Below are 18,515 nucleotides of genomic sequence, written 5' to 3' on the forward strand. Positions count from 1 at the left end.
GTACTAAGAAAACACAATGAAAGTTGTTATTATGTCATAAAAATGTAACTGATTTATGAATGTCCTTCAGAGAAGGGAATATGACATCCCATCTTAATCTGGCCTACACTTGACTTGTGTGCCAGGTAATACATATCCTAATGCACTTTAAAATGGTCACTTATTGCCTAACTAGCGATTAGCAATGAAAGCAGTCTTGCCAAAGTCACTGCTATCCATAGGAGAAAAGAAGTCCAAACCACTCACATTTCTGATAATAGCTTCATATTTACAAGAATTTTCCATCTACTGTTGTTTGAGGTTAGAAAAAATATCTTACACCTTTTAAATTGTTCTTGAATTTTTTTTAAAGAGTTTTACGTTTTCCCTTGACCTAACCACCACTGATACTTGACCCAAGATCAGGAACTCTCTGGCCATGTGAAGTATTGTAGGTAGAACTCACATACCTCCAACAGAGTGGCATGGCCGTTGGAAAGAACAATATGCTGTATCAATAGCTATCTCTTTTAAAAAGAAACGTTCACAATATTTGATACTGTTGATCCCAATCTCAGATAATCTTCAAAGGCGGTAGGATTCCACCCTCAGTGTCCTCCCCTATGCAACAGTGACAACAAAATAGGAGATGTTGCAATATTGCCTATCCCAGCCTAGAAAGAGTCAGACACCCATAACCATAGTCACCTTCACAGCCACTGGCAATGCTGTCCATGACCTGATCTGAGACAGCAATTGTGGTTGGAGTAGGTGGTAGGTTTCAATGACGATAGCCTTAGTGAAGTGGAAACATCTGACACGTTCCTCATTGAGGCTCAAATAGTAGAATTCCTCTCTAAAAGCCCTTCTCCTCCTCTTCCCGCTTCCATAAGTTTGTGCTGCTCTGTGTTGCCTCTGCTCATTCTCCTTGCCATTTTGTTCCAAGGGGGTGCATACTGCTGCACCCAAGTCGGGGAGCAAATCAGTCGTGAAGAACATTGGAAATTAGGATAAAGACCTACAGCATGTGCCACACCATTTCCTATAGAGATCAGCATCTTTAACCAATAACGAAAACAACCAAACACTTGCACAATTGCATCAAGGGAAATCAATCAGCAACGTGAAAGTAGTTAATGAGCCCTTTAAAAAGTGCTGTTGGGGTGGCGGGACATCCTTTCTGCTTCTGAATGCATGCTCAGCTAAATGAGATGAAGAAAGACAGTTAGTTGGAGCATTGAGCTCCAAACTGGTAGTGCTGGTGTCAAATCAGTGTTACATGCCGATTGACATCACAACCTGCCTATTCTATTCACTGCGCATGCATCAACACATTCAACAAAATAACATCTGATGTGTTTGGCACCATAAGTGCACACGTGCACCATAGAGCTGAAAAACCGGGAACGACAGAGCCAAATTTTGCAACAAAAAATCTTTTCTTCCCTTACGTTTCAAATAGTATTGATTTTCTCACTGTTCCTTAAAGCAATTCTTTTGCCAAATGATTGATCGGACCATACTGTGCCAATTTACAAATAAGGGATAAAGAACTTCATCTAAGGTACCTGCCTTCTAGCAAAATGTTGCAAATCTACCTACGTTCTAATTCTCCTGTCCTATCCTGGCCTCTGCGTTGTGCTACTCAACCAACTTACCAAATCTAAAATGTAACATGGTAAATATGCCACCTCTTCAATTCATTTCACAAAACAAATTTGCTGTTTTATTACTAATGAGTTAGATTGCAGATATGCTAATAATTCACTAGGTTTTTATTCCAAATGGCCTTCAAATCTGAGGCATAGCTACAACAGTCTCTGCCCATTTCAGTTCAACAAATAAATAGATAAAATAAAAATGACTTATTTAATAATTCAAGGAATAATAGAAGACTACTTTGAGCAGGAGGTCTCACACTATTTCAGCTTTGCATCAGTTGCAGTATAACTGCAACCATTGCAAAGCAAACATCTTTGAACTTCCAGTAATAAAAAAATCTGACAGTTCATTAGCATTTTGGTAGCATTTGAAAATTGATTATCATTTGAATACCGGGGCTAGAATTTTGCTAAGCATACATTGTCAGTGAACCATTATGTATCAACAGAGAATAGGAATGATCTTACAGCCTAACTCAGTTTTATTCCAGCCTCTAGGCTGCTGTCCAAGTTTAATGTTTTAGCTTTTTATAAGGAATGGATGCTTTTAGAAAAACAGCTTGAATCTATTATGAGTACATGATCTCCCTGGTGTATCTGTTAACAAGATGACAAATGTCGATTTAACTGTGTTAGGTATTTTTGAAATCTAAAATCAGCAAAACATCCAACTCAAGCATCATTTTGTTTACAATTTATAATGTTTCAAAGTTCTGGCATCTCTATAATCACAATATTTTCCCTCCTCTTAATGCTATGCTGAATCTGTACTCCAGATATTCTTGACCATGAAATCCATTGTCCGGAAGCAGAAGCAAACAAATTAGAGATCTCTTTCTGCCTCAAGGCACATCAGATTTTCCATCACTTTGTTAATTAAAAGATGCCATTTCCTCAGGAATTCATCAAAACTCCATCAGATTTGGCTTCTAACCAAGTCAAGCTTTTCATATTATCATTTTAACATTGGCAATAATACTTCAGTCCCACAATTTAAAAAAAAAACACATAGTTGTTGTAATGATCCTGAATTCCTCATCTGAAGTTACTGAACCCACATCCAGATTAACATTCTGATCAAATCTAAATTTCAAAGGAAACATCTTTATCCATAAAGGGCCAAGGAAAATTTGTCAGCCATCTGGAATTCTTTGGCACTATCCTGGGATCCTTAGCAATATCTGTTCCTGCCTTAGTACACAAAACCTGAGTAGCATCTTTGGATTGCTCTAATATAGGATATGCACACATTACATGGTGATGTATCCCAATCATGCTGCTGCCCATAAATCTGAGAATAACTACAGCACTCTCGTCCCATTTCAGCTCAACACAAATGATGTGAGACCACTTTCAGCTGGACTTTCACCATTTTCACATTGCTTCTGCTTTACATCAACCACATTATAACTGCAGCCAATGCAAAGCAGACTTCTTAAAACTTCTAGATGATAAAAAAATGATTATTTTATTAGCTTTTTGGTAACATTTAAAAAATGGATGCTAGACCTTGTTTAAGCACAATCATGATGTAAATTATAGCTATTGCACCTCATCGTGAATACTGGTTAACACCTTCATGTGGCCCTACAATGAATACAGAAGATGTTCTTATCACTTTCATTATTATTGCCAGTGACTTGCTGTGGAGGAAGCTATGTGAGCCTCACCAACTGAACTAAGTAAATTTAGTCAGCTTTGAATGCATATTTATGAAACTCAACATTAATTTTAAAATTACAAAGTCCTGAAGTATTGCTAAAATGTGTAATTAAGCCCTATAATCAACGCCCCAGTTGGTAGCCTCTTTAAACAGAACAGTTATTAAAATTTTAATAGAGGTATCATTGAAGCATTTTCTTCATGTAGGTTGCACCTCTACAGATTTCAATAATGTATGTGAATAATAATAAATGCTGCCCAGTACCACTCTTGACCTGGGTAAGATGCCTGATATGTTCCTTCTCTGCTGGGTCGCTTTGCTCTGTGAACACAGTTGCACGCCTATCTACTGAGTGAGTTGGTAAACAGTATACTGCAGATGCAGAGACCAACGTAAGATGAAGCACACGCTGTTTATTAATACAAGTAATATGTGCACTGACACAATGTGTGCTTCTCCAACCAGACCCTATTCTAAACTACTGATTAACATTGTAGCCTGCACGACACAGCAATTGGGTAGTACAGCACATGGTAAATCTGCTCACATTCTTTTAAAGGTGTATTGCACCTCAGGTTATCACATCCCTCCCCCTTTACTCGAAAGTACAAATTACAATCTTTACAATATATCAACTATTTACATATATAAATTATTTACTAATTCAGTCTCTCTGAAACATGTTGAACATTGTAGTTCTTCAACTTTGGATGGTTTATCTGAGGCGTCCCTCTCAGGATTCATCTGTTCACTAGGCTCTCCAGTAGGAACCTGTAAGTTTGTCTCTTCAACTCCCTCAGGCTCAGCGGATCATACAGACACTTCCAAACCAAGTGGAGCTCATTCCACATGTGATGCAGACTCCAACGGGAATGCTTGGTGTATCCTTTCTTGTAGATTTGTTTCCCTTTCCCTGAGGTGATCTACGTGTCTCCTAATTATCCAAACTTCAACCAATATGGGATAGGAAAAGGGTCCTGTCGCTGCACTAACTTCACCTGAAAGCAGTTTGGGCCCATCTCCAAAAACTGTATCTGCAACAGTGAAGTTTCTTTCACGAATGTAGTAATTGTGTCCATTTTTCTGGGCCTCCTGACTTCTCCCTATCCTTCCCCATAAATTCAGCTTTCTAAGAGTCAAACGTGTCCTGAGACATCTCTTCACCAATAACTCTGTGGGGGCAATACCGGTGGTTGTGTGTGGCATAGTCCTATAGCTGAGAGGGAAATGTGATAATCTAGTTGCAACAGAGTCTCTATCCAGTTTTTCATTCTGGACTTGAAGGTCTGGACTGCCCTCTCGGCCATACCATTGGATGCAGGGTGGTATTGCGAGGTCTTAACATGTGTTATGCCATTGAGACTTGTAAATCTTTGGAATTCCCCGCTGGTGAATGCCATTCCATTATTAGACACTATTATCTCTAGTAACCCATGTATTGCAAACTCTGCTGCAATTTGTCTATGGTGGCGGCAGATGAGGGTGATCGCACCTCGTATACATCCATCCACTTCGAGTGAGCAACCATAATCAAGAGGAGCATTGGGCCCAAAAAAAGGCCCCACGTGGTTAACGTGGAGGTGGATCCATGGCCTTCCAGGCCATTCCCAGGGATGCAGTAGAGCAGAAGGGGGCAATTTCTGTATCTGTTGGCACTGTATGCAAATGAATATTTTCATTCTAGAGATGCTGGGGTGAGCACTATGCAATTTGGAAAATAATGTTCCTTCCACTCGAGGCACAATGACTCTCGCTCCCCATAGCAAGATGCCATCCGGGCAGGTGAGCTTATGTCTCCTATTAAAAAAGGGCTTCAATACGTCAGACTTTGGTTCCTTCGACCATCCCTGTAAGACGTGTTCCCTTACGTAGGCAAAACTGGATCATGGTCTGTCTAATCTCTTATTTGTTTGGCATGTACTGGTGATAAGTCCAGAAAGTTTAATAACAAGACAAATTCTTGAGGAATTGGGACATTCACATTGCTGTCTTTTAGAGGTAATCTGCTCACTGTGTCGCAATCTGGCTTCCCGGCCGGCGGATAAAAGTATATTCATAAGCAGCTAGAATCAGTGCCCACCTTTGGATGCGTGCAGAGGCTTTGGGGATATTGCCTTATCTTCACTGAGTAAGCCTAGTAGTCGCTTATGATCGGATACACTGGTAAAGTGGCGACCATGGGTGTATTGGTGGAACTTCTTAATGCCAAATATGATGGATAAGCCTTCTTTCTCTATTTGTGAGTATCTTCGTTCTGCAACACTGAGTGCTCTTGAGACATAACCAATGGGCCGTTCGAAGCCGTCTGCCCTCTGCTGGGAGAATACTGCCCCTACTCCGTAAAGGGATACAACGCAGGTCAAAACTAATTCTTTCTTTGGGTCGAAATGTGCCATTAGGGCCGATGAGTGTAGGAACTGCTTTACTGTCATAAAAGCCTGTTGTTGTGGAGCTTGCCAAGTCCACCTGTGGTTTATCTTGAGAAACCGTATAATGGAGCCAGTACTGTTGCCAAATTTGGGAGAAAACAGCCATGATAGTCAATCACTCCCAAGGAGGACTTGAGTTCTATGGCGTTTTTCGGGGCTGGCACCTCACAAATAGTTTTCACCTTGCCTTTCACTGGATGAAGGCCCTGCGAGTCAACCCTATGACTCATGTAAATTACTTCTTTTGCTTGGAGGATACATTTTTCTCTTTTCAAACGTATTCTGGCTTGTGAGAAGTGCTTTAATACCTCTTCCAGGCTAGCCAGGTGCTCTTCATCAATTAGTCCTGTTACTGGAACATCATTGTGATAAACCACCACATGGGGCAGACCTTGAAGTAAATTTTCCATAGTCCGTTGGAAAATGCCGATGAGACTCCAAAGGGTAACCTGGTATACTGGTATAACCCCCTGTGTGTGTTGATAGTCACAAAATCCCAAGAATACTTTTCTAGCTCGACTTGCTGGCAAGTGTGGCTCATGTTGAGTTTCGTATATGTGATTTCCCCTGCCAGATTGGAGTACAATTCATCAATTTTTGGTATAGGATGCCTGTCAAGTCTGGCCACTTTGTTAACGGACAACTTGTAGTCTCTGCATATTCGCACACTCTGGTCAGGCTTTAGTACTGGAACTGTGGGTGCTGCCCATTCATAAAATTGTACAGGTTGTAAGACTCCCAACCTTTCCAGCCTGTTTAATTCAACATCAATTTTTTCTTGTAATGCATAGGGAACTGGCCTCGCTTTCAAGAATCTGGGGTTGCCCCAGGATCCACGTGGATTTTAGTTTGCAGTCCCTGAATCTTCCCATGCTCTTCCGTGAAAACGGGGGCATATTTCTGTCATAATTCTTAGAGATCTTTCATTCTGAGTTGAAAAATCTCAGTCCACTCCCCAACTTTATTTCTTTATGCCAGTTCCGACCAAGTAGACTTGGACCCTCCCCTGCTACCACTATCAGGGGTAAATTAACAGACTGATTTCCATACTGTACTGGAACCTTGCATATATCTCTTGTACATCTTCACCTGTATGCGTCTTTAATTTAGCATCTGATATTTTTCATATTTAACGGTTGGTCTCCCCCTTTCAGATATTTGAATGTATGTTCCCCTATAACTGTCATGGATGTCCCTGTATCCACCTCCATTCGGATGGGTTTCCCGTTGACTTCCACTGTCACATAGATTGGCTCTGTTTTACCCATTTTTAAGTTGTGTAGTGAGTAAATATCTGACTGTTTCTTCTGGTTCTTCTATTATGTGGATTTCACAATTTCTACCTTTCTGCTTAAAGTTTTGTCTTAATCTGTCTTTACAATATCGCATAATGTGCCCATTACAATGGCAGTAGAAACACACAGTTATTTTAAATTGTCATTTGCTTGCAGGCTGTTTGGTTCCATTTCTTCTGTTAGTGTTGTGGGTTTTCTCTGTTAAGTCATTGCTTTTTGCTGGTCTGTTAATGGTGGCTGTTTCCCACCTTTCCATGCCATCTCTAACCAGTGATCCCCCCAGTGCGAAGGACAGCACCATTTTGTGCTCCCTTGGTTGCTTCTGAATCCCTGTCTACCCTCTCCATTGTGGGCACCAACTCCAACGCCTTGCTGAAGTCTAAATTCATTTTTGACAACAACCATTTTTGAATGGTGTCTTCATTAATCCCACATACTAAACGATCTAAGATATCATTAATCGACATCCCAAGCTCAAGTGCTCTGTTGGTTGCTTTAAGGCTGCTACATAGCAAGCGACTGTCTCTGCAGGAGCGTGACACATCGAATTAAATTTAAAATGCTGCGTTGTTACCGAGGGTTTCGGACGAAAGTGGCTTTTCACAAAGTTTACCAACTCATCAAAGCTCTTGGAATCTGGGGCATTGGGTGCCACTAGACTATAAATTAGGCCGTATGTTTTACTGCCACATCAATCAGAGGATTGTTTGCCGCTACTCCTCCCCCGATATGCCATTGGCCAAAAAGAAGAATGCAAAGCATTCATGTAATGTGACCAGTCATTGGTGGTTTGATCAAATGGTTCGATATGGCCAAACTGTGGCATACTGGAGGGAGATAACTTTGATGCCTATGATGAATGCTGTACTTACAATCGCCTTGCAAGGTACAGCTAATTTACTTCTGTTTAATTTTTGCGGCTTTCTTTGGTGTCGTCGACTGCTCATGTTTTACCTCGTCGTCAATTATTAAGTTCCTTCTCTGTCGGGTCACTTTGATCAGTAAATATGGTTGCTGGTGAGTGAGTTGGTAAACAAGATACTGCAGACACAGAAACCAATATAAGATGAAGCACATGCTGTTTATTAACACAAGTAACAGAGCACCAACACAATGTGTGCTTCTCCAGCCAGACCCTATTCTAAACTACTGATTAACATTGTAGCCCGTGCTACACAGCATTTTGGTAATACAATCACGTGGTCAATCCGGTCACATTCTCTTAAAGGTGTAGTGCACCTCAGATTACCACAATGGCTAATGATGATCTACAATGATCTGCCTTTAATACTTTCTTTATTGTCTTTGGAAATATACCTCAGGGCTGAACATCTGTAGCTTTTACTGCACTCCCACTTTAACTCCAGTGGAAATGTGCTGCAATGCTGAACAATTGGCTGAGACTGAAATGTACCAGCTTCCAGTCTTTCACAGGAATTTCCTGGGATGTCCTGTTGAAGATGAAGAGTCCTCCCACCCCAAATAAGTTCAGAGATGCAGAAGGGGCGAGGCCAGGGACTCCCTACATCAGGGAGCCAGCATTTCATCACCTCCGTGCATGCCAGTTAGCCAAAGCACAGGAGTGGGCCTCACCTCCAGGGTCACATATGAACCTTAAAAAACGTTTTTAAAAATTTAATCCAGCACCTCACAAAGGCTGCCACAGAGGTAATTCCCAATGGAAGACTGACCCACAACCTTGAAACCACTCAGTCCTGCTGACCTTCCATGCTCCAAATACACCCCAGTGATGTGGGCTGTTTACATCTGGATGCAAATCAGAAGAACCCCGCAAACTTTAGTGGACTCAATAGCAGAGGGATTCAGACAAGTGGATTTACCCTATGAAGAACGTATCCATCACCACCACCCCAAAACCCACTCACCCACACTGTCCCCCAACACACCCACCCGCATGAATTTTTGGCCCCTCATTAGGGTTTTGGTACTGGTGGTATAACAAATCATTTTGTAGGAAATGTGTACCTTTTTTTTTTACCTATTTTTGCTTTTTACTATGAATTCTTTGTCTGTATATTTTGTTTGAGTTCCTAGATGAAGGATTAATTTTGAACACATGCTTGGAATAGAAGAATTTGGAGCAGAAATAGGCCATTTGGCTCCTCGAGCCCGCTCCACCATTAAGATCATAGCTGATCTGATTGTGGCCTCAACTCCATTTTCCTGTCTACCCCCCAATAATCCTTGACTCTCTTGTCAATCAAAAATCTATCTAGCTTAGCCTTGAATATATTCAATAACCTAGTCTGCTGCTCTCTGGGAAGAGAATTTCATAGACTCACGATCCTCTGAGAGAAAATAATTTCTCATCACCTCAGTCTTAAATGGGAGACCCCTAATTTTCAAGTTGTGTCCCCAAGTTCTAGACTGCCCCACAAGGGGAAACATCCTTTCAGCATCCACCCTGTCAAGACCCCTCAGGACTTTATATGTTTCAATAATATCACCTCTCATTTTTCTAAATTCCAATGAGTATAGGCACAACATTTCCGCATAAGATAACTCCCTCATCCCAGGGAACAACTGAGTGAACCTTCTCTGAACTGTTTTTAATGCAAGTAAGGCAGCCAAAACCACACACAGTACTCCAAATGTGGGTTCACCAATGTCCTGTACAACTGTAGCACCACTTCCCTGCTTTTATACTTGATTCCCTTTGTAACAAACGCCAACATTCCATTTGCTTCCTAATCACTTGTTGTACCTGCATACTTTTGATGATTCACCTACAGATCCCTCTGTACCGTAGAGTTTTGCAGTCCCTTTCCATTCAAATAGTATACCACTTTTCTATTCTTCTTGCAAAACTAGACAAGTTCGCATTTTCCCCCATTATACTCCATCTGCAAAATTTTTGCCCACTCACTTAACTTATCTAAATGTCTTTGTAGACTCTTTATGTCCTCTTGACAAATTGCTTTCCTACCTATCTTTGTCTCATCAGCAAATTTAGCACCCATGCATTCAGTCCCTTCATCCAAGTCATTGATATAGATTGTAAATAGTTGAGGCCTCAACACTGATCCCTGTGATGCTCCGCTAGTTACAGCTTGCCAACCTGAAAATGACTCATTTATCTCAACTCTCTGCTTCATGTTAATTAACTAATCCTCTATCCATGCTAATATGTTACACCCTAAACCATGAGTTCTTATTTTGTGTAGTAACCTTTGATGTGGCACCTTATTGAGTGCCTTTTGGAAATCCAAGTACATCACATCTACAGGTTCCCCTTTATCCATCTTGCTTGTTACTTCCTCAAAGAACTCAAATAAATTAGTCAATTTCAAACATAATTTCATTTTCACAAAACTATGATGACACTGCCTGATTTATTATTATTTTCTCAATGTCCTGCTATTACCTCCTTAATAATGGATTCTAGCATTTTCTCTATACAGAAAAGTCCCAGTGGATTTAAAAATTGCATACAGATGTTAGGCTAACTAGCCTTTAGTTTTTAATTTCCTGTTTTCTGCCTTCCTCCTTTCTTGAAAAGGGGTGTTACATATAGGGAATTATAATAACTGTAGCTTTAAGGAATGTAGTGACTGTAGCTTTAAGGCTTATTGTACAGTGTAGTATCATGTGACAGTGTGAATGAATGAGCCCTAAGCACAGGGAACCTTAGGGTTAGAGTTTGTGTCTAGCTGTGGATCTTGATGGGAGCATGTAACTGCTGCTGAAGCTCTGTAAATAACGTTCACTGTTTCTTATGAGAAATCAGTGTTTTAAACAAAAGAATGGGAAAATATACTCACTAGGAATGCCACTTTTTGGCAGGATTGACCCCTTCGACTCATCCACAGAAGATTGGAGTCAATATATAGAACAGCTTGGTTTCTTTTTCCAAGTAAACAAAATAGCAGCGGAGGAAAAAAGGAAAGCAATTCTCCTAAGCATCTGTGGGAGTAAAACTTATAATTTAACCCGCAGTTTGATGGCCCAGAATGCTCCCGATTCGAAGACCTTCAGCGAATTGGTAGACCTTGTAAAAGGTCATTTTCAATCCAAACCCTCCGCAATCATGCAGAGGTTCAAATTTAATTCAAGAGTAAGAGACCCGTGGGAGACCATAGCAACATATGTAGCGAGGTTGAAACAGCTAATTAAACATTGCAACTTCTGTGGGACCCTAAATGGTATGTTAAGGGATCATTTGGTCTGTGGTGTGCATGATGATGTCATTCAATAACGGTTATTAGCTGGAGTAAATATCAATTTTAAAAGAGCATTGGAAATAGCGCTTGCAATGGAAAGCACCAAGCAGGGTTCACAGGCCTCATAGGCTGGACAAAATGGTGCCGTTCTCCAGTTGGGGTGGGAACAGGCTACTGGGCATGGAGTGAAAACCAGGGAGTCAGCACGAAGTGAGAGACAGCCCCTGCTACCCCAAAATTTTAAAAATATGCAGGAGACAGCTCAGCAGCAAATCTGAAAATGAATTGTGACCGATGCGGAAGTAACCATATCCCTGAATCTTGCCGTTTTAAAGAGGTGGACTGCCATTATTGTCATAAAAGAGGGCACATACTGAAGCAATGTAAAGCAAGATTGAGACAGACTCACAGGCAGCAAACTAAACTGATCAAAGTACATAATGTGGAAGAACTAGAAACTACTAATTCCAATGTTTATTCTCTAGTTAATGTGAAAGTAGGGAAAACAGAGCCAATCACTGTTACTCTGCAGGTGAAAGGAAAACCTTTGATTATGGAAATGGATTTCGGTGCATCAACCGTTGTAGTGGGGGAGCACAGATTCAAATATTTAAACAATGGTACTCAACAATTGACTATGGAGCAGACTTCAGTCAAATTGAAAACTTAAACTGGTGAAGTCATAGAAGGGAAAGATATCACCATTGTACCTGTTTATTATAAGCACCAGACAGCTTAGCTCCCTGTGATTGTAGTGGAAGGTGAAGGACCAAGCCTTCTAGGTCATAATTGGTTGAGGGAAATTAACCTTGATTGGCCAATGGGATTTCAAAAGGAAGCCAGAAGAGTTCCTGGGTTGGAAAAGGGACAAGGCAAGGTACTTCAGAATGATAAAAGCAAAATACTGCAGATGCTGGAAATCTGAAATCAAAGCAGAAAATGCTGGATAAACTCAGGAGGTCCAGTAGCATCTGTGGAGAGAGAAACAGAGTTAACGTTTTGGGTCTGTATGACCCTTCTTCAGAGCACTTCAGAATGAGCCTGGAGAGTCAGAGGACCTTAACAGGATGAAAAGGAATGTGTAGCCATTCAACAACCTAAGGAAATGAAGACTGTCTTAAACAGCAGCATGGAAGAACAGCAGAAGAAACTCGAGGAGACCTGCCGAATTACAGAATTCAAAATTAAGCAAATGAACTTCACAAAGAAAAGGAAAACTTGTTGAAAGGCCTTCACACAGTACAAGGACCCCTCAGGTCAAAGTTTGTACCTCTGGAAAATTACAAAGAGCAGAATGTATTTAGTATCACTCTGAACAAACTGAAGAGCCAGTTGGCAGAGAAGACGCAGCAATATTCAAGGTTCCAGGAGAAGCCAAAATATACAGGAAGGGGACAGAAGAGCAGAAGAATCAGCTGAGTGAAACAAAATAAACATTAGAAGGAAAAGTCGTGGAACTTTCTAAAATGCAATGGGCGATGAAGCCATGGGTAGCACAACCCCTAAACTGAACCAGGTTGAGATTTTGCCTGAGAGAAGTCTGGTCAACTGTGAAGTCAAAATGAAGGACGAGACTAAACTCTGGTAGACAGAAGAAGACAAGATGGAAGATGGTTCAGAAATGATAATGAATGACCCCCCACACTACGACAGGTTCAACACCTTCAGAATTACTTATGAAGCACTACCTTCGTACGAGATTAAGTCTGGTATTTCTCATTTTGGAGGGGAAGGTAGACAGCAGTCAAGAGAATCAAAAAATGACTCATGATTTGTATAGTTGAGAGCGAGAATTTACTGTCGGTGAAACAACATTTGTACAAAATTTGGTGGTGAATTAAGTTGGTTACCTGGTGTAATAGTTTCTGTGGCCAGACCATTGCCATACCACATAGAAGAGGAGGGCCTGATCACCCAAAAACATGTGGATCATTTGAGAAGAAGGGAGATACCCCAACAAACTGATGTTCCACCTGTAAGCATTGTAGAACCAATGGTCCCTGTTGTGATTGATCAACTAAGGATAGACATACCAGATGTCTCTGTCGGAGGGGATAACACTGAACTGCCTGTGCCTAAGGAGGTACCTGATGTTGGTGCAGTTCCAGAAAATGAAGATTCAGTAAGAGATTCCAAAGTCGTGGAGCTACAACATTCCACCACCTGAGAGACTGAACTTATAATTTCATAACTCATGTATATATTTATAATGTCATGATTGTAGTTCTTCTTGTTAATACAAATTGCAAACAAAAAATTTAAAGGGGGAGGAATGTAATAACTCCAGCTTTAAGGAATATAGTGACTGTAGCTTTAATTCTTATTATACTGTGTAGTATCACATGACAGTGTGAATGAATCTGCCCTGAGTGTGGGGAGCCCTGGGGGTGGGGTTTGAGTCTAGCTGTGGATCTTGATGGAAACATGTAACTGCTACTGAAGATCTGTAAATAAAGTTCACTGTTTCTTATGAGAAACCTGTCTGGAAAATCAAGTCTATAACAGGAATTTTGAAAGATCACAACCAATGCAACCAACCATCTCTGCAGCCACTTTTTTTGAGACCCTAGTATGCAAGTCATCAGGTCCAAGGGTCTTGTCAGCCGTTAGTTGTAATAGTTTTCCCGGTACCTTTTCCCTAGTGATTGTGGATTAATTTAAGGTCCTCCCTTCCTTTTACCTCTTGTTTTTCAAGTATTCTTAGGGTGTTTTTATATCTTTTATGAAGACAGACACAAAATACATGTTCAAAGCTTTCACTATTTCTTTGTTTCACAATATTCCCCAGTCTCACACTCTAAGGAACCAACAACCAACATTCACTTCCATTGCTCTTTTCCATTTTAAACCCTTGTAGAAACTCTTAGGGTTAGATTTTTATTTTTGGGTGGGTAGTAGGAGTTGGGAAGTTTGACAGAGTCAGCATGCCTGCTTCAGGAGAAAGTGCCGTAAAGATAGGATTTTCATTCCGGGGGGCGGGTGCTAACAAGAGTTGAGCACACTGTTCCCGGAAAGAGTTCAGAGGTAGCCATGTTCAGGGACTTCCAGGTGCTGGGACATGCTGTTTAAAAGGCTTGCCTTTGTGTTTTGAAACAAAGTCCTAGTTATGATAAAAATAATAAGGTCCTTTTGTCCACACACCCCCTCATCCCCCCACACACTTCCCATGTCACATCTATGCCACGTCATGCCCCACTTACCCCCATAGCCCCTCACACCCTCCATGCCAAACTATGCTCCTCCACCCACTCCCCATGGCCCCTCATACCCGCCATGCCAAGCTATGGCATTTCCATGTCCATTCATTCACCATACACTCTGTATAGATCCAATGAGTCCAACAGTGACAATATAGATGTGTTTTTAAAAACTTTTTTTAAAAAGCCATTCAATCATAATTTCCACTTCTTCAAAAACTCTTTTCATTACAGCCAAATAAAGGTGTCAATTATCCAGACTCATTAAGGTACCTATAGCAGAAACTGCAAATACTTGAAACCTCTTTACCTTGTATAAATAAACATTGCACAATTGAACAGAGAGCTATAGCTATGAACGAAGTAATGTTTTCCCTGGGGCACAGCTGTTTCAACAGTCTAATGGATGTCTGGGCTCTCAGTCAAGAATGCATAATGAGGTTCTGACTTCTTCATCTTTAATTTTGTGTAGTCATTCTTTGCCGGTTTCTAAAACCTGTCTAATCTTCTGACCTAGGTATTGTATGTTTTTTTTTAGTTTTATACTATCCTTAACTTCCATAGCTAGCCATAGATGGTGCATCTTTCTCATAGAGTCTTTCTTTCTCAATGGACACGTGGCCAGTGTGACTTGAGTCAAATCCAAGTCACATTCTAACAGGAACTGATGAAGAAGTGAGAATAGTTAAAGGCAAGTAGGATAAATGTCCAAAACTTTGGCGGAACCTTTCTCTCTTTGGGCAGGCGCCCGCCCAACCCAAACAGGTGTAAAATAACATACAATGACATCGGGTGAGTGCCCCTACATCGTTGCCCTTAAGGCCCTTAATCAATTAATTGCTTGGAATTTTTCACTGTCCGTCCAATCGGCGGGCAGACGAAAAGACCAAGTGGCCTTTGCATTTTTGGCAAAACCTCATCCATGGGCGGGATGAGGTTTCGACCAGTGATTTAAAAAAACTTTTTTTACATTCATATTTAACATGTCCCTGCTCATATGACAGAATCACATGAGGCCGCATATTTTCATTACTTCAAAAATGTTTATTTTTATTGATAAAAGTCTTCAGCTCCCTGAGGCAGCTCTGTGCCTCAGCGAGCTTTTAATGCACGCACCCGTGCACATGCACAACCTTCAGCATTTGCGCTCCTCCTGCCCCCACCCCAGCAGCGCTGCAGTGCGCATTTCACGCTGGCAGGCTGTTAATTGGCCAGCCAGTGTGAAATCGTGGTTGGGGTCGGTTTCTCGGCCACTCCCGGGCCCGCCCATCTTGCCCACCCAACAAGGGCAAAATCCTGCCCTTTGTTACCAGTTGTGACCAAAGGACGTGCTTTGAAATGTATGGATAATGGACTTTGGAGCTATCACTAAATGAGTGTAACGGATATTAAGTTTGGCAAATGGTTATACAGGAAAAGGTAAATGATGGACTGTTTAGATGTTGAGGATAACACGTTATGACCATGGGACGTTTGTCCGTGACAAAATGGAATAACAAGATCAAAGCATGATGGCAACATCAGAACACAGCAAGACCCCTGGCTGCAGAGGATAAAGAAAAACTCACTTGACGAGGTTCAGTACACAATTTCAAGACACAGGGAGAGAAGAGAAAAGATGAGCCATGAGCCATCCATTCCCCTAGAGTCAGTGAGAAGGAAGAACCATTTAGACTCTAGGATAGCGACAGACTTTCTTTGTTAAGTGTAACTTTTGTTGCTTAATAAATTGTCCTGGCACCGTTGCATTAACTGTCGTCTCATCCAAAATTTATTGCCTGGTCTCGAAACCTCTTACACTGTGCACTTATTAAGTAGGGAAATTACTAGCATGAACACATAGCTAACCAAAATATTTACCGCAGTTATTAAATTTTAGGAAGTTTTGGCAGCCAGTGGTCTGATGTTGATGACAGATTTAATGCAGTAGCATATGAGTTAGTGGCCCTGATTCTCCAAGTGGTGAGTTGGCTACATCATCTGAGATGGAAGGGCAATTTGCCAAATGGAGGGGAAATATATCCCTGGCAGATTGATTCCTGGGACAAGAAAACTGCCCTAACAGGAGATATTGAGTAGAATGGCGTTTTAATCTCCAGAGTTTAGAAGAATGCTATGGACAGGGAGAGAGGAAAATTTAACTCCTTTATTTTCTCGCCATCTATCTAGAAGCAGAGATGTTTTAATTTTTGAAATAAGATGTGGCATGTTTCCCCAAACCCTCTGTTTGTGAAGTCAATTTTATAGTGACTCACAACAAACTCTCTTTAGGGTTAAAATCAGAAACATTGTTTACTCATACATTCAAACCTGGGGGATGGTTGTCACAACCACATATACAAACACACAAAATAAGGAGATAGGAAAGAACTTAATAGCAGGTTCAACTAGTTGAAAGCAGGAGTTGCTGAATTCCTTCAAAGTTGGTGACAGCACAGCAAGATCAGTTTGGTACCTAGAAAACTTTGTCCACTCTACAGGCGATGGCAGGAATCTTCCAGAGAACCAGGCTTTGAGGACATTTAGACTCGAGACAGGCTTTATTGTCAGCCTGGAGTCCTGTTTCGGTGTTGACATGCTAAATGTTAACAGCAGACTGCCCTGGGAGACCAGGAATGTAACATTAAAACTTTCCAAAAGCCAAAGAAACTTAGGTCATGTGGTGTTGTCCATTGGTGAGTCAGTTTCAGGATAACAATCAGTTTCTATGCCATTGGTCAAAATCCACTTTTTACCTTAGGAGATAGGTGGTGGTTATTAGCACCTCTGCAGTTATAAGGAGTTTTGATGATTCTTTGTTATAAGTGCAGGCTAGGCAGACAACCTCCTTCTGCTCCCTTGTTTCATTGATTGTAATAGGTCGACACAATGATAGGTATGAGATTCCACAAGCATGAGGGTAGAGCTTTGTCCTGTAATTACTGTTGGAAGTTTCCAGATCTGTAGCCAACTTGCAAGTCATGTGGCCTGTAGCAGTCATGTTTTTAGTCCCGCAAAGCCCATTTTTAAATAAGCAGGGAGTAAGGTTTGATTTAACAATTTATGATCTCTTTCACATCTTATGGCAAGAATTAGAGGTAATCACATTGAAATTCTTAGAGGACTTGACAGGATACATGCTGAAAAGGCTGTTTCCCACACTGGTGTGTCCGGACCTGGGGGTTATAGCCTTAGGATAAGGGGTCAGCTGTTTAATACTGAGATGAGGTTTGTGAATCTTTGGAATTCCCTATCCCAGAGAGCTGTGGATGCTTAGTCATTCAAGACTGTGATTGATAGATTTCTGGACACTAAAGGAATCAAGAGATATGGGGATAGGACAAGAAAGTGGATTTGAGGTAGAAGATCAATCATATTGAATGACTGAGCAGGCTTGAGGGGTCTACTCGTGCTCCTATTTCTTTGACAATGTGGGTAACATAAGAACAAGGAAAATGTCTTAAAAGGGAAGGATGTCTAGACTGCTTTTACCCTCCAGCAACAATCTAGATTAAAGCAGCATTTTTTTTATAGGCTAAGTGAAGGTTGCTTCTCCACTGTTAGGAACAGCTTGTGTTACAGAAGGACCTAAAAAGAAATGGTATGGAGATATGACTTAAAATATATTTAAAACAATCAATGAGGATGCCTCCCTCTACTTCCTCCTTGCAAAAACAAAAACAAAAGCAGAAGATTTCCTCTGGTTCTGTACTCTTAGAGAAAAATAACATGCTTACGATTTCACCAGCAGTACCAATCAGAAGAGAAGGTCCTGGATTTATCTACAATATTGCAATAATTTTGAGAGGAAATCACCACTTGATGGTAAGGATCCTAGTTATAGATACTAGCAAAATGTGAGAAAAAAATTCTCTCAGTGGGGAGGCTCGCTTATAGAGAGTAGAGTTGAAGAATTAACACCTCAATGGCCCCTGTTTTCCTGCAACAGCAAAAATAGATGGCATCCACCATAAATATTGTCATCTAGCTTACAGATCTCACTGTTGATAACTCCCTCCCTATTTTCCTACATTTCTAATTAGGTATATCACACTGAGCATGGCAGTGAATTAGAAGCCGCAAAACAAATGGCCAATATATTGATTCTGCTGCTAATGGTGCAATTTCTTT

At 40.9% G+C, this 18,515-nt stretch overlaps 1 protein-coding gene across 6 annotated transcripts in view; it reads right to left on the bottom strand.

Annotated features, from left to right (window-relative positions):
- Positions 1-18,515, bottom strand: part of eva1c (eva-1 homolog C (C. elegans)) — a 142,379-nt gene that overhangs the window by 29,648 nt on the left and 94,216 nt on the right. The window lies entirely within an intron of this gene.

This window comes from Carcharodon carcharias, chromosome 18, assembly GCF_017639515.1.
Source record: "Carcharodon carcharias isolate sCarCar2 chromosome 18, sCarCar2.pri, whole genome shotgun sequence".
In the NCBI taxonomy this organism is placed as follows: domain Eukaryota; kingdom Metazoa; phylum Chordata; class Chondrichthyes; order Lamniformes; family Lamnidae; genus Carcharodon; species Carcharodon carcharias.